The sequence below is a fragment of the Bison bison genome, unplaced genomic scaffold, assembly GCF_000754665.1.
Source record: "Bison bison bison isolate TAMUID 2011002044 unplaced genomic scaffold, Bison_UMD1.0 scf7180017864033, whole genome shotgun sequence".
In the NCBI taxonomy this organism is placed as follows: Eukaryota; Metazoa; Chordata; class Mammalia; order Artiodactyla; family Bovidae; genus Bison; species Bison bison.
Window position 1 is genome coordinate 2,044,294 of NW_011494605.1, and position 13,513 is coordinate 2,057,806.

The window sequence follows — 13,513 nt, forward strand, 5'->3', positions numbered from 1 at the left end:
GAGACATAGAGAACAAATGTATGGCTACCAAGAGGGTGAGGGGGAAGTGGGATGAATTGAGAGACTGGGATGAACATATATACACTATTATGTACAGAATAGGTAACTAATGAAAGCTGACTATAAAACACAGAGAACTCTATTTGGTGCTCTGTGGTGACCTAAATAGGAAGGAAACCCAAAAAAGACAGGATACATGTACATATAAAGCTGACTCACTTTGCTGTACAGCAGAAGCTAAGACAACACTGTAAAGCAGCCATGAAAGTGAAAGCGTCAGTTGCTCAGTCCTGTCTGGCTCTGTGTGAACCCATGGACTGTAGCCTCCCAGGCTGCTCTGTCAATGGAATTCTCCAGACAAGAATACTGGAGTGCGTTGCCATTGCCTTCTCCGGGGCATCTGCCTGACCCAGGGATCAAACCTGGGTCTTCTGTACTGCAAGCAGATTCTTTACCATCTGAGCCACTAGGGACAGCCAATGAAATAAAAAATAAAATAAGTAAAATGTAAAAAATCTAAATACTGCACTAGACTTTCCAAATATCATTTTATTTAATTCCCAAGACTGTCCTCTGAGGTACACTTTATATTATATAAATATATGTTTTGTGAATGAAAGAACTGGATCTGAGCTACGAAAAGTGCCTTTCTCAAGGTCACAAAGACTTTGAGGTCAGTCTGACACCAAATCCCATTTGCTATTCCATGCTGCCTCTCTCACATGAAGCAGGGGCAAGTGCTGTGTTTCTAGTCCTCAGGCCCACACAGTCCAGGAACATGGAAACTCACAGCAGTTATTTTATTATGTATTTTTAAATGATTTTCTTCTTCATAAGGAGAACATTAGTATTCTACACATGAAGAAAATATTTGATTTTATTTATCATTCTTTCTCTTTTTATGTTTCAGTGCCAGAGATAAACGGTATTCCAGGGGTGATTTTCTCTGAATACCAGCTGTGGGAGACAAGAAAACCTTGTTGATGACCTAAAGCTGTCAGATTTACCTTAATAATCCAAACGTATTACTCAGAGACTTGCCAATAACCTTTTGACAAAAAGAATGAATTATTAAATATTGGGTAGCAGTATTTCATCATAGCTAAAAGGAACCCTGCGGGGGAGTTACTGATAACATCACGAGCCCCAGCTTCCTCAGGGCCCCCTTTGCCTGTGCCGTCCGCTCTACCCTGTTTCTGGCATCTATCCTGGTATTTCGCTCACTGACTTGCCATTGTCCGTTTACTCACCTGTTTCCCCACTGGACTTGAAGTTTCCACCAACAGGAGCTCCTTCATGTCTGTGTTTCCGAACTGGCACAGAGCCTAGCTACAAGCTTCTGCTTAGTAAACATGTGAAGAATGAGTAAATGAATGAGTGACTATAACCTTACTCTTTTCCCTTAAAAGGATTCGTTAAATGTACAATCAGTGATGATATAACTTTTACATCTCTATGAAACCTTTCATGCACATTGCCAAATCAGCAGAAAATTCATCATTACAACATGTTGGGATTGTTGATTCAGGAAATGTGATACCCAAACCTTGATGTAGTTTCAAATCTTTATTAGACAAGTACCCCAGTTAATTAATATGGGGTCAACTTTTAAGTAAACTGTTTCTCTAAACTCTGCCTTTGGTCCTCAAATCTCAATTACCCATGCAGAGTCTGTACCCCTTTCACTCAAAATGGCTTCTACTATATCTGTCTGCCAAGAATACACGTCTTTGGCCCACATGACCAACTGGGAAGAAAGATGGACTGAGAGCAAGGCCTGGGCCTGGAGTGACCTGAGAATATGACCCGAGTACCACCAGAATGATGTCTCACAGGTACTTCAAAATCCATGTCAACTAAAGTCATGAGTTTTACCAAAGCTTGCTCCTCCCCTTAGTGACCTGTCTTTAGCTCAGGGTATGGCATCACCATTCTCTTGATTACTCAGATTAGAAACCTAGGTGTCATTCTAGAATTCCCTCCACTATTTAGCTCTCTCTCTGGTATCCTATCATAAATAGATCTTAAAATGTCTGCTTCTCCATTCCTACAGCTACTATCTTAGTTAAAGACTACATAATTTCTCATGTTGATTACTGCAATAATCTCCTGCCTGAAGTCTCTGCCTCCAGTAATCTCCACAGTAAATTCAGAGGTATCTTTCTAAGATGCAAAACTGACCATGTCATTCTCCTGCCAAAATCCTTTGGAAGCATATTTTTCTCAGTAGCTACCTTGAATTGGTGTTCTCAGTGGCTTTTGCTCTCATCAGTCCTCAACGATGCTCCAGCCATCTTGAACTGCTTTGACTTTCTCCAGTATTCCTGATAGTTTCAGGCCTCTGGAGTCTTAAACCAGCCTGAAACATTCTTTCACAGATCTTTGTCTAACTTCTGCTTACCTTTCAAGTCTTCGCGTAACTGTCATTTTCTATGGGAAGCCTTCATAAGATAACTGATCCAGCTGGATATTAGCTCCAAGAGAATGAGGCTATGTCTTCCTCAGTGCCTGGCATGGTGCCCTATACATATTGTATTGCATACTTGTTGAATGAATGAAAAAAATGAGAATAATGGGAGGAAGGAAACTGATACTAAATACTGATGGACAGGGAGGCCTGGTGTCCTGCGGTTCATGGGGTCGCTAAGAGTTGGACACGACTGAGCGATTGAACTGAAATACTGATTATGTGACCAGGCACTGTCCAGGCTCTATCTCATTAAAGTTATTTAGTCCTCATAACAACACTGATGCGTAAAACATCACAGTCCTCATTTTTCAGATGGAGAAATGGAGACTTAGAGAACTTGAGTAACTTACTTAAGGTCACAGAGCTGGCAAAGGCATAGCAAGGACTGATTCCAAAATCTGTATCTTTCTATTATTCCATATGCCTAGCATGGAGCTCGTAGCATATGAGATAATCAAAAAGCTATTGTTAAGTGAATAAATAAATGAATATAGGGAGATCATAGTTGCAAATAATATAATTCATTTCAGGATGAATACATATACCCAGATAATACATATACCTTCTCTGTGGATGGTAGACTGAAGCCATGAAATTAGAAAATGATTGCTTCTTGGAAGGAAAACAATGACAAATCTAGTCAGTGTATTAAAAAGCAAAGACATCACTTTGCTGACGAAGATCCATACAGTCAAGGCTATATATGGTCTTTCCAGTAGTCATGTATGGATGTGAGAGTTGGGCCATAAAGAAGGCTGAGCACCAAAGAACTGATGCTTTTGAACTGTGGTGCTGGAAAAGACTCTTAAGAGTCCCTTGGACAGCAAGGAGATCAAACCAGTCAATCCTAAAGGAAATCAATCCTGAATATTCATTGGAAGGACTGATGCTGAAGCCAAAGCTCAAATACTCTGGCCACCTGATGTGACGAGACAACACATTGGAAAAGACCCTGATGCTAGGAAAGATTGAAGGCAGAAGAAGAGGGTAACAGAGTATGAGAATCATTGAATGGCATCACTGATTCAATGGACATGAACAAAGTCTGGGAAATGGTGAGGGCCAGGGACTGGAATGCTGCAGTCCATGGGGGTCACAACTTGGCAACTGAACAATAAGAACAATAATGCCTATCTTTGTCCAATGAGTCTAGGGATAATTTATCATCCTATCTTCTTGCATTTTGCAATAACAGCCACTGAGGAAATATTACTGTCCCTACTTGATAGTTGAGACAGACAGATGAGAAACCTGAGACACGCTAAGACCCCCCAGTTAGGTTAGTGTGACCAGTCAGGGACCTGCACACAGATCTGACAAAGAAATAGAGACCCGGGAGAGAACCAGGGCTATAGTCACCGGTAGGAAATGGGGTTTGAGGCAGAGAAGTTCACGTAGTGTGTGCTCTGGCACAGAGACAGGCAGGACCTAACTGTAACAGTCAGACAAGAAGTTAAAGATAGGAGCTTGGGAAAGGAGTGGGAGGAAGGCAAAGCTCACCTATGGCTCCAAAGACCTTTGCAGTTCTCCCTCAGATGTGCGTGATTGAGTCCAAGCCCATTAGACTTCCCAAATCCATCATGTCCAGCTGTCATCATTTCTTGCCTAGTCAATTTTAACAGATTTCTCACTGGTCTCACCCCTCCCAACTTGCCGCTGGCAGTCCAGACTCTGCACTGCAATCAGACTGATTCTTCCATTAGGAAATCTCTACCATGTTATTTCTCTATTTTATTTATTCATTATTTCTTCATTCATCTGGAGGATGAAATCAAAACTTCTTAGCATGGCATTCAACTCTTCTAGGCGATCTCCTATCACCTTCACATTTCTAAGGATATCGCCCATTCTCCCCATGTCCCACACCCAATAAATATTTTGTCACATGCTGAATATGCTGGGGCTTTTGGTACCTTGGTACATGACGTTGACCTTTTCTGATCCTGAAGAAGTCTTGGGCATCCTTCAGTTCAGTTCAGTTCAGTTCAGTTGCTCAGTCGTGTCCGACTCTTTGCGACCCCATAAATTGCAGCATACCAGGCCTCCCTGTCAATCACCAACTCCCGGAGTTCACTCAAACTCACGTCCATTGAGTCGGTGATGCCATCCAACAGTCTCATCCTCTGTTGTCCCCTTCTCCTCCTGCCCCCAATCCCTCCCAGCATCAGAGTCTTTTCCAATGAGTCAACTCTTCGCATGAGGTGGCCAAAGTACTGGAGTTTCAGCTTTAGCATCATTCCTTCCAAAGAACACCCAGGACTGATCTCTTTTAGAATGGACTGGTTGGATTTCCTTGCAGTCGAAGGGACTCGCAAGAGTCTTCTTCAACACCACAGTTCAAAAGCATCAATTCTTTGGCGCTCAGCTTCTTTCACAGTCCAACTCTCACATCCATACATGACCGCAGGAAAAACCATAGCCTTGACTAGACGGACCTTTGTTGGCAAAGTAATGTCTCTGCTTTTGAATATGCTATCTAGGTTGGTCATAACTTTCCTTCCAAGGAGTAAGTGTCTTTTAATTTCATGGCTGCAATCACCATCTGCAGTGATTTTGGAGCCCCCAAAAATAAAGTCTGACACTGTTTCCCCATCTATTTGCCATGAAGTGATGGGACCAGATGCCATGATCTTAGTTTTCTGAATGTGAGCTTTAAGCCACCTTTTTCACTCTCCTCTTTCACTTTCATTCTTCAAGCCCAGCTCAAATACCATTCCCTCTGTGAAAGCTGTGGCCTCCGAACACTATGAGGACAGTTAACTGCATCTGCATTTCTGCTTCTGGAGCACTCCTCACATGGCTCTGGAACAGCAAAGTGTTGTCCTGTTTCTTTCTCCTGTCCCCGTCTCAGGCCCTGGAATGGGCATTCCTTCATTTAGCAGTTTATTACAGGTTATGATAAAGCATTCAGACGAACATCCAGTGGAAGGGATACATGGAGGGTACATGCTTTCCGCAGACCCACACCTTTGCCCAAATCTCCCTGTGTTCGCTAACCCATAAGTATCCTCCCTAGACCATTAGAAACATCATGAGAACTTGTTAGAAATGCAGATTCCTAGGCTGTTCCCCAAATCTGCTAAATTGGAAACACGGAGAGTGGGATCCAGTCCCGAGGTGATTCTGATACATAGTAAATCTTGATAACTGGTGCACTAAACAAAGGGTTAAAGGAATCAAAGAGGAATTCTGTGTGGGAAAAATCAGGAAAGGCTTCCCAGCGGAAGAAGCATTTGGATTGGGCCTGATAGAGATTAAGATTTAGATACAAAGAAATAGAAGGAAACCTCTTTCCTGAGAGAGAAAATTGCAAGAAGGAAGTCAAGAAGCTAGAGAATTCCAGTGCAAGATCAGGCAATGTGTTGGGCCCTGTTGCCTGGAGTCTAGAAAGAGCGAAGAAAAGTAAAGTAAGATCAGCCTGTTAACTAAGCGGCCTCTCCCACCAGCCCATACACCCCTCCAGAGAAAGGAGGTGAGGACTGTATTTGACTCAGCTTTGTGTCTGAAAGCTGACTCAGAGCAAGGGCTTGGTGAATGTTCTAAGAATGACTGATTGAGGACAGCTCAAATGAAGACTATTAGAGAAATAGGTTTTCTGTGAGACCAGCCATATCATGCTACTGCTCCTGAAAAGGAAAGAGCAGAGAAAATGGTTCCTCTGCAGCGAGAGCAGAAACTTTCCCATCTGGCTCCATCTAGTGTCTTAATGGGCAGATTTCTAGTCTAGGACACCTCTAGCCAAGCGCACAGCCTCTGAACGTTATGCTGTAGGCACCTGGGTGGCAGGGAGGCAGGGCAGCCAGGGCATGGCTTTAAATTGAAAACAACTTTAAGTCTGAGCTTTCTTGATTTTTTTTCATTTGGTTAATCCATTTAATTTTCCTGTGGTTTTGGTGTATGTGTATGTGAGAGAGAGAGAGAAAAAGAGGAGGAAAGGAAGAGAAATCTTTTGCATGTGCTGAATTCCGAAGACTCTGCATCCAGAATCTTTGAGTTCCCTTATCAGGGCATATGTGGTGCATTTTGGCCATGTTCTATAACTTCCACCAGGGGGTATCCCAGACTCTAACAAAGCAGCATGCAAGCCTTGGGCTTGGGAGGGGGTAATTTTTCTTTCAAAGTGGTCAATAAATTACTGTCAATGCCTTTGATAAGGATAAAAAGAATGCTGTTATTCTTTCTAAGGAATATATTTCTAAGAAATTATTTCTAAGGAAATAATGACAGATGCAAACATATGTATGGGTGTTCATTAAACTGTAATAGTAAAAAATTGAAAATTACCTAAATATGGAATAAGAAGAAGTAATTAAATAAGCTATTCACATACATGCTATGGATTATGCAGTTCTTAAAACACATTTTTTGAAGAATATTTAAAATGTAGGAAATGATCATAATATTTCATTGGGTAAAAAAAGACAAATGCAGTATGATACCCATTTTTATTAAAAAATGCACAAAAGCACAAAGAAAAAATTTGGCAAGAAGTACAGTGACATGTTGACTTATGGACTTAGGAGCAATGTAAATTTAATTATTCTTTTATATATTCTCTATAATGAGGATATTTACAGTTTAAACGTGGCATTAACTTAAGAATTGGACAGTAGCATGAAAAGAAGGAAACTTAGAAAGTGAAAAGGGAAATATTAATCAAATGGGAACATTTAATCAAATAAAAAGAATACAGTTGTAGTGATTTGGAAAAATATATTTTGCCAATATTATCTAGTACAACCCAGGCCCCATTATTATTGATGACTAAGAGGTTACGTTTGGTGTTTCAACAAACTACTTCCTATTTTTAAAAGCATTAAATACAATTAACGTGTTAAGCAATGTACTTTTCATGAGCTAATGCCACGTATGAGACAACAGATATATAGGCAAGCTGAAAATTTTAACTGAGTCCAGGGCAGAAGATCATATATCCTTGATATTGTCCATTCTGAATGAGCCTTATATGAACAAAATTATTTGTGTAATAATAGCTATGCTCCCCCATATATTTTCATATCAATCTCACAAAAATCCCATGATCAAATCCTGATTGACAGATATGTATACTATTCCTAAAACACTGTTTCTCAGAAGTGGCAGCTCAGGTAAGATTTTCTGGTATTTCTTCTGCACCTAGCACTAAGCTAGACATTGTGCCTGTTCTCTCATATTTATATCAACAAATCTTTGCAGAAATCTATATGTGCTATTAGCCTTGCTTTGCAAAGGAGAGCATCTGGGCTCACAGAGGGGAAATGACTTCCCCAAAGTCATACAGGTAGCATACAAGCATTAGTGCCTGGTATCAAGCCGAGATCTGTCCCCTTGCAAGTCCAAGCACTTCCCACCATATTTTCATTTCCCAAAGGGGTCACCTCCAGGGGAGAATTAAAAGGATGAAGGAGGAGATGCAATGTCTGAAGCTCTCAGAAGGCACCACTGTGGTCTGACTCCTGCTCTGCACTCCAGTGACCTTGAGCTTGAAAGGGACAAAGGAGCGGACTCCCCTGATGCTCTGTGATGAGTCAAGAGGAAAGTCAGCTCTCAGGAAAACAGCTGGCCTTTCTCCAGCAGCCGGGCCTGAGAGATAAACAGATCAATGCAGACACTCGTCTCCACCTAATGAGCTAATGGCACAGCCAGGGTACTGCATTATTGGATTGCTGGTCATGCTGAAAGGGTCCAGAGTTAAGCAGGCCTACTGTGGGGGTGGAGGACTCACTCCCCACCCCCTGGTGAAGCCTGGCTCCTTTGTATGAATGCTAGGTGTGATTTGTTCCCTTTGTTTGTTCATTGTTTTGTTCGTGTTTGTTTTTCCTCACTCCCCTAGGAATGTGTTGAGATTTGATGAAATGATGTCAATGACCTTTCTGCTCTGTAGACAGAGTGCCACAGATGAAGGAAACACTGTCCTCCCAGGAGGCAGACCAGTGTGTTGCGAAGAATCCCCACCCGGCATTAGCACAGCGGCATTCTGATCCCCACAGTGATTTGACGTGGTATTTGGGCACACTCCTGCCCCTCTCTGATGTCAATTTTCCACGTGAACCATGAAAGCATAAGAGTGAAAGTCGCTCAGTCGTGTCTGACTCTTTGCAACCCATGGACTATACAGTCCATAGAATCCTCCAGGCCAGAATACTGGAGTTGGGTAGCCTTTCTCTTCTCTAGGGGATCTTTCCAACCCAGGGATTGAACCCAGGTTGCAGGTGGATTCTTTACCAGCTGTGCCACAAGAAAAGCCCAATAATACTGGAGTGGGTAGCCTATCCTTTCTCCAGCGGATCTTCCTGACCCAGGAATCGAACTGGGGTCTCCTGCATTCCAGGTGGATTCTTTACCAACTGAGCTACCAGGGAAGAAGCATAGGAGGGACTAGAGTAAAAGGTGTTTCTGTACCAGGTAGCATGTTATGAACCCAAGTAGCTCACCTGACACTGACAATTATATTAAGTTACAAGTATGTAATCCTGCTGGTCTCTATAAGCCCAGACAATGGTTAACTATAAATAATGATAATTCTAATAATAACTACAAATGAATGTTTATTGAACATTCTACTTTTCACTCAGAGACAATCACCATCACTCATCACTAGCATCAAACTCTTGCTCTCTCTTCTTGAGCTGTCTCTCTCTGAATTTCTTTCTTGACTTTTCTTAGTACCCTCAGCTATATTTCCTCTGGTCTTTTGCAGTGGGCATGAAGCAGGCAGCCCCCTCCAGAGGCAACCAGAGCATCTCACTGAGCCAGGTCTCAGGTCGCCCTTGCCTCACACTAATTCATTAGCTCCTGCACAAGTCTATCACCAGCGTACACAGGCTTCTGGGTTTATAAATACACCAAATGGCCATTACTTAATGGCACCTGACTGAGGCCCTCCTTAGGAGCCAGGGAATGCTCCCAGGGTTGGAGGCACAGGCAGGAATCTCCCCCAGAGCTCATTCCTGAATATTCAGGTTCCTGAAGGGAGACTCATGGCTTGCTGCACGGCCACAAGATGAGTAAGGAGCTGGACAGTCTCCAAACTAGAAGGGTGCCAGAGAGGCCACCATCCTCAACCCATGACTGGAGAATATAAATTGACATCACAGAGGCATTCTTTGAGTTTGTTAAAAATAGAACCTTTATATATGTCCTCCTCTGAGGCGTCTTCAGAGGGATTTTGGCCTAAAACTACCTTAAGGGTTCAACTATCTCAGTGGTTTACAAATTTTTACAACTGCAGAATTCTTTGTACATAAGAAATTACATTCAAAAGCCATAGAATCAAACAGATGAAGATATTGTTACAGCTTCCTGGAGCACAGTTTGAAAATCACTAATCTAGTCCAGGATTACTTTAGTCCTGCTGGTGGTGAAGCTTTGACCAAACAAGGATCCCTGCTTATAGTCTGGCGCTCTTTCCCCATCTACGCATTCCCCACCCGGAAATATTTGCTTAGATTCTGCTATGTTAAATCTACTGAGGGAATCAGCAAGATTGCACTGAAGTCCACACAGAGCTCACAGACCACTGATGGTCTGGCCAAAGATAAAAAGGCAGAACCCTACAAATGGACTAGATTAGGGTTTCTTAACATTGACTCTAGTGATACTTTGGACCAGATCATTTTTCATCATCAAGCATTGTCTTACGCACTGCAGGATGTTTAAAGTAGCCATGATTTCTACCCACTAGATGCCAGTAATAACCCCTCTCAAATCTTGACAGTCAAAAACGTCTCCAGACATTGCCAAATGTCCTCTGAAAGTAGGGGGCAAAATTGCTTCCATTAGAGAACTGTGGATTAGCTAACTCAAGACAGCAGCATAAGGGATCTCACCAGGTTGCATAAAATTAAAGGCCAAATAAATGATGAAGACAGTGTTGTAAGAATTCTGAGAAGAAGGGGCTCCTCTGCACCTATGCTCTCAGGGTGGTGATACCAGCACAGTGCAGAGGAAGGAGGGCAAGCTCTTGGCTTCAAGTGGCCTTGACCTTGATTGTCTTCCCACCCTCAGCTCTGGCCTGGAAGCTTCATGGGGAGACTCCTGGACCAAGACAAGACCACCTGGCCTCCATTCCTTGCTGTGCCATCAATTCACAGTATGTCACTGGCCAAATCCTTCTCCCCTCTGGACGTCGATTCCCTCAACCATAATAAGGATAGAGAGCATGGTCTGTAGTCTCACCAATAATCCTTTTTTTTTTAACCAGTTTCATTTACTTTATTATTCTTTTTATAAAATTATGTGGTGGCTACAGCTGGGGCCTGGGTCCTCTTCATGGAGACTCTGGTATGGGTCTTCACAAGATGGTCAGTGAATTCCTGATATGGAGACTTGGTGAACACTGCCTCTTTCCAGAGGTCAGGGGCGAGATAACTGTAGGTCTTGGAAACAGCATCAAAAGTGGCCTTGGCGAAGTTGCCCAGGTGGCAGTGCAGCCCCTGGCAGAAGTGTAGCATTATTGATGCCAGCTATCAGCAGCAGCTTCTTGGGCACAGGGGTGAGACGATGCCAGTGCCTCTGGGGGCAGGGATGAGGTGCACCAGCACAGAGACACAGCGGCCAGTCACCTTGCAAAGAACTGTGTGGGGCTTGCCGATCTTACTCCTCCAGTAGCCTCTTCGCACAGGGACGATGGACAGCTTGGCCAGGATGATGGCTCCACAGATGGCAGTGGGTACTTCTTTAGAACACTCGTTACCCAGATCGACATGTCCGTTGTAATCCCCGATGGCAATAAATGCCTTGAACCTGGTCCACTGGCCAGCACTGGGCTGCTTTTGCATGGGCATAATCTTCAAAACCTCATCCTTGAAGGATGCTCCCGAGAAAAAGTCAATGATCTCAGACTCCTTGATAGGCAGAGAGAAAAGGTAGATCTCCTCCAGGGTCTTGATCTTCATGTCCTTGACCAGGTGGCCCAGCTTGGTAACGGGGAGCCACTCCTTGTCCTCAGCCTCGCCTCCGCTAGCTTCGCGGCTGCGATCCCGGCCCTGGACACCACTATTGACGCCTCCACGGAAGCCACTGCGGCCTCCCATTCCAGGGCCCCTGGGGCCTCCTGGCCCTCCTGTAGCACCAGGGTCATCCCATTTGGTGTTTTCCCTAAGACGAAGGCACCAATAATCCTTAAGTTCCCTCCTAGCTCATGGATTCCATTTTCTAATTTTTGCTGTAATCCTAGAAAGAGTAAAACCACGTTCGGCTGATGACTACTTGATCTTAGGCTTTCTCAGCCATATCTGAAAAGCCATTTCCTTGGATAGGTAGGTTAGAAAGGAAAATACAAAGGGAGTTTATGCTCCTATCCATACCTTGGAATAATAACAATGGTTAATCTTCATTTGTGGGCTTCCCTTATAGCTCAGTTGGTAAAAAATCTGCTTGCAATGCAGGAGACCCAGGTTTGATTCCTGGGTTGAAAAGATCCCCTGGAGAAGGAAATGGCAACTCACTCCAGTATTCTTGCCTTCAGAATCCCATGGACAGAGGAACCTGGAAGTTTACGGTCCATGGGCTCGCAAGAATCGGACTTAGCGACTAAACCACCACTACCAACCTTCATATGTGGCTTTGTAGTTTACCAAGCACCTTCACATATGCTATTCAGGTACATGATCCTCAAAACAACCCTATGAGGTGAGAATAATTACCATCATTTCACGGATGAGTCAAGGTTCAGTGTGGTTGAGGGTCTTGGCCTCAGGTCACACCCAGACCTCCTCGACTTCAGGCTCCTTGCTTCAAACTCCAGCTGTCTGTGCTACACTGAGTGTATTGGAAACTATCTCTCTAACTCTGCCAGAGATAGGATATAAAGGCCAAGTGACTAAGAGATTCAGGCAGAACAGGAAGGGAAGCGACAGCATGCTGAGGATACCATGCTGACCCTGATAGGGGCGACAGAACTTGCTGAACAAGTGCCAAACCAAGTGCTTTGAAAGAGTAGAAAAAAGAAAAAAAAAAAAATCTTCCTACTGTTTGCCTGCCAAGCCCCTGCACAGGGACATGGGTACAGAGTTCTGCTTAAGGTTTAATTCTATTGATTACACATTCCATTTTCCAAAGTGCCATTTGCCTGAAGGAGCAGGTGGTGTTTTCGGCATCCATTTAGCTGATGTATTAGCCATGTGGCTCAGTGCATCAGCAGGCCCGAGTCATCAATTTACGGTGAGATGACAGAGGGAATCACTCACTGCAGAATCCTAATGGGGAGAGGGGGAGGGGGGGATGGAACACACGGAAAGGGACAAAAACAGTGGGACTGTGGACCTGACTGGGGCCTGGGGACGCAGGAGATGAGTGGCCCAACATAGGACCTTCGGTTGATAACAGCAAACACTTAGGACCTGACTCTGTGGCAGGTCCCAGGCTGGACACTGGGGATGCAAAGAGGAGTCGCAAGAATTCCCACCTCCAAGACCTCAGTTTTATGGGGAAGGCAGACATAAACTATTAACAACAATAACATCAGGTATACATTACAATGGAAGGATGTGGTAGGTAGCAGAAGAGTATTTTAAAATTCCACAGTTACAGTTCAAGTCTCAGCTTCATCATTTACTAGCTTTGCAGTTGTAAAATTAGAGGCAAAGTTAGGCTGGATGCTCATGGAGAGTAGGCACTATATGTCTTATACATTTTTGAATGCCCACTGCCCCAGTCCAGAGTCTGGTATTGCCATCATAATCACCAAAGAATATTAATAGTATAATCATGAAAACAATAAAAGTAATCATAAAATAACATTTCCTGAGCTCTTGCTACGTTCCAGGTCCTGCCTAAGTGTTATATGTCTTTTCATCCTCACAACAAGCCCATGAATTAGGTACTATTGTTATCTTTATTTTATAGATGAGCAGATGGAGCCTCAAGGAGGTTAAATAACTTTCTCATAGTCACACAGCTTGTAAGTGGTGGTGGAGTTAGGATTAAAATCCAGACCTGTCTGGCTCCATAGCCATACAGCCATTCAACACTGCAAAGTTCAGTTATCTCAACTGTACTCAAGTTATTTAACCTTGCAGAGACCCCGTTTCCTTATAAGTC

General features: G+C 43.4%; 1 protein-coding gene and 1 pseudogene across 1 annotated transcript in view; both read right to left on the reverse strand.

Annotated features, from left to right (window-relative positions):
• The window catches only part of AGBL4 (ATP/GTP binding protein-like 4), a 1,466,590-nt gene that overhangs the window by 418,386 nt on the left and 1,034,691 nt on the right, over positions 1-13,513 (reverse strand). The window lies entirely within an intron of this gene.
• On the reverse strand, positions 10,705-12,080 carry LOC104984624 (annotated as a pseudogene).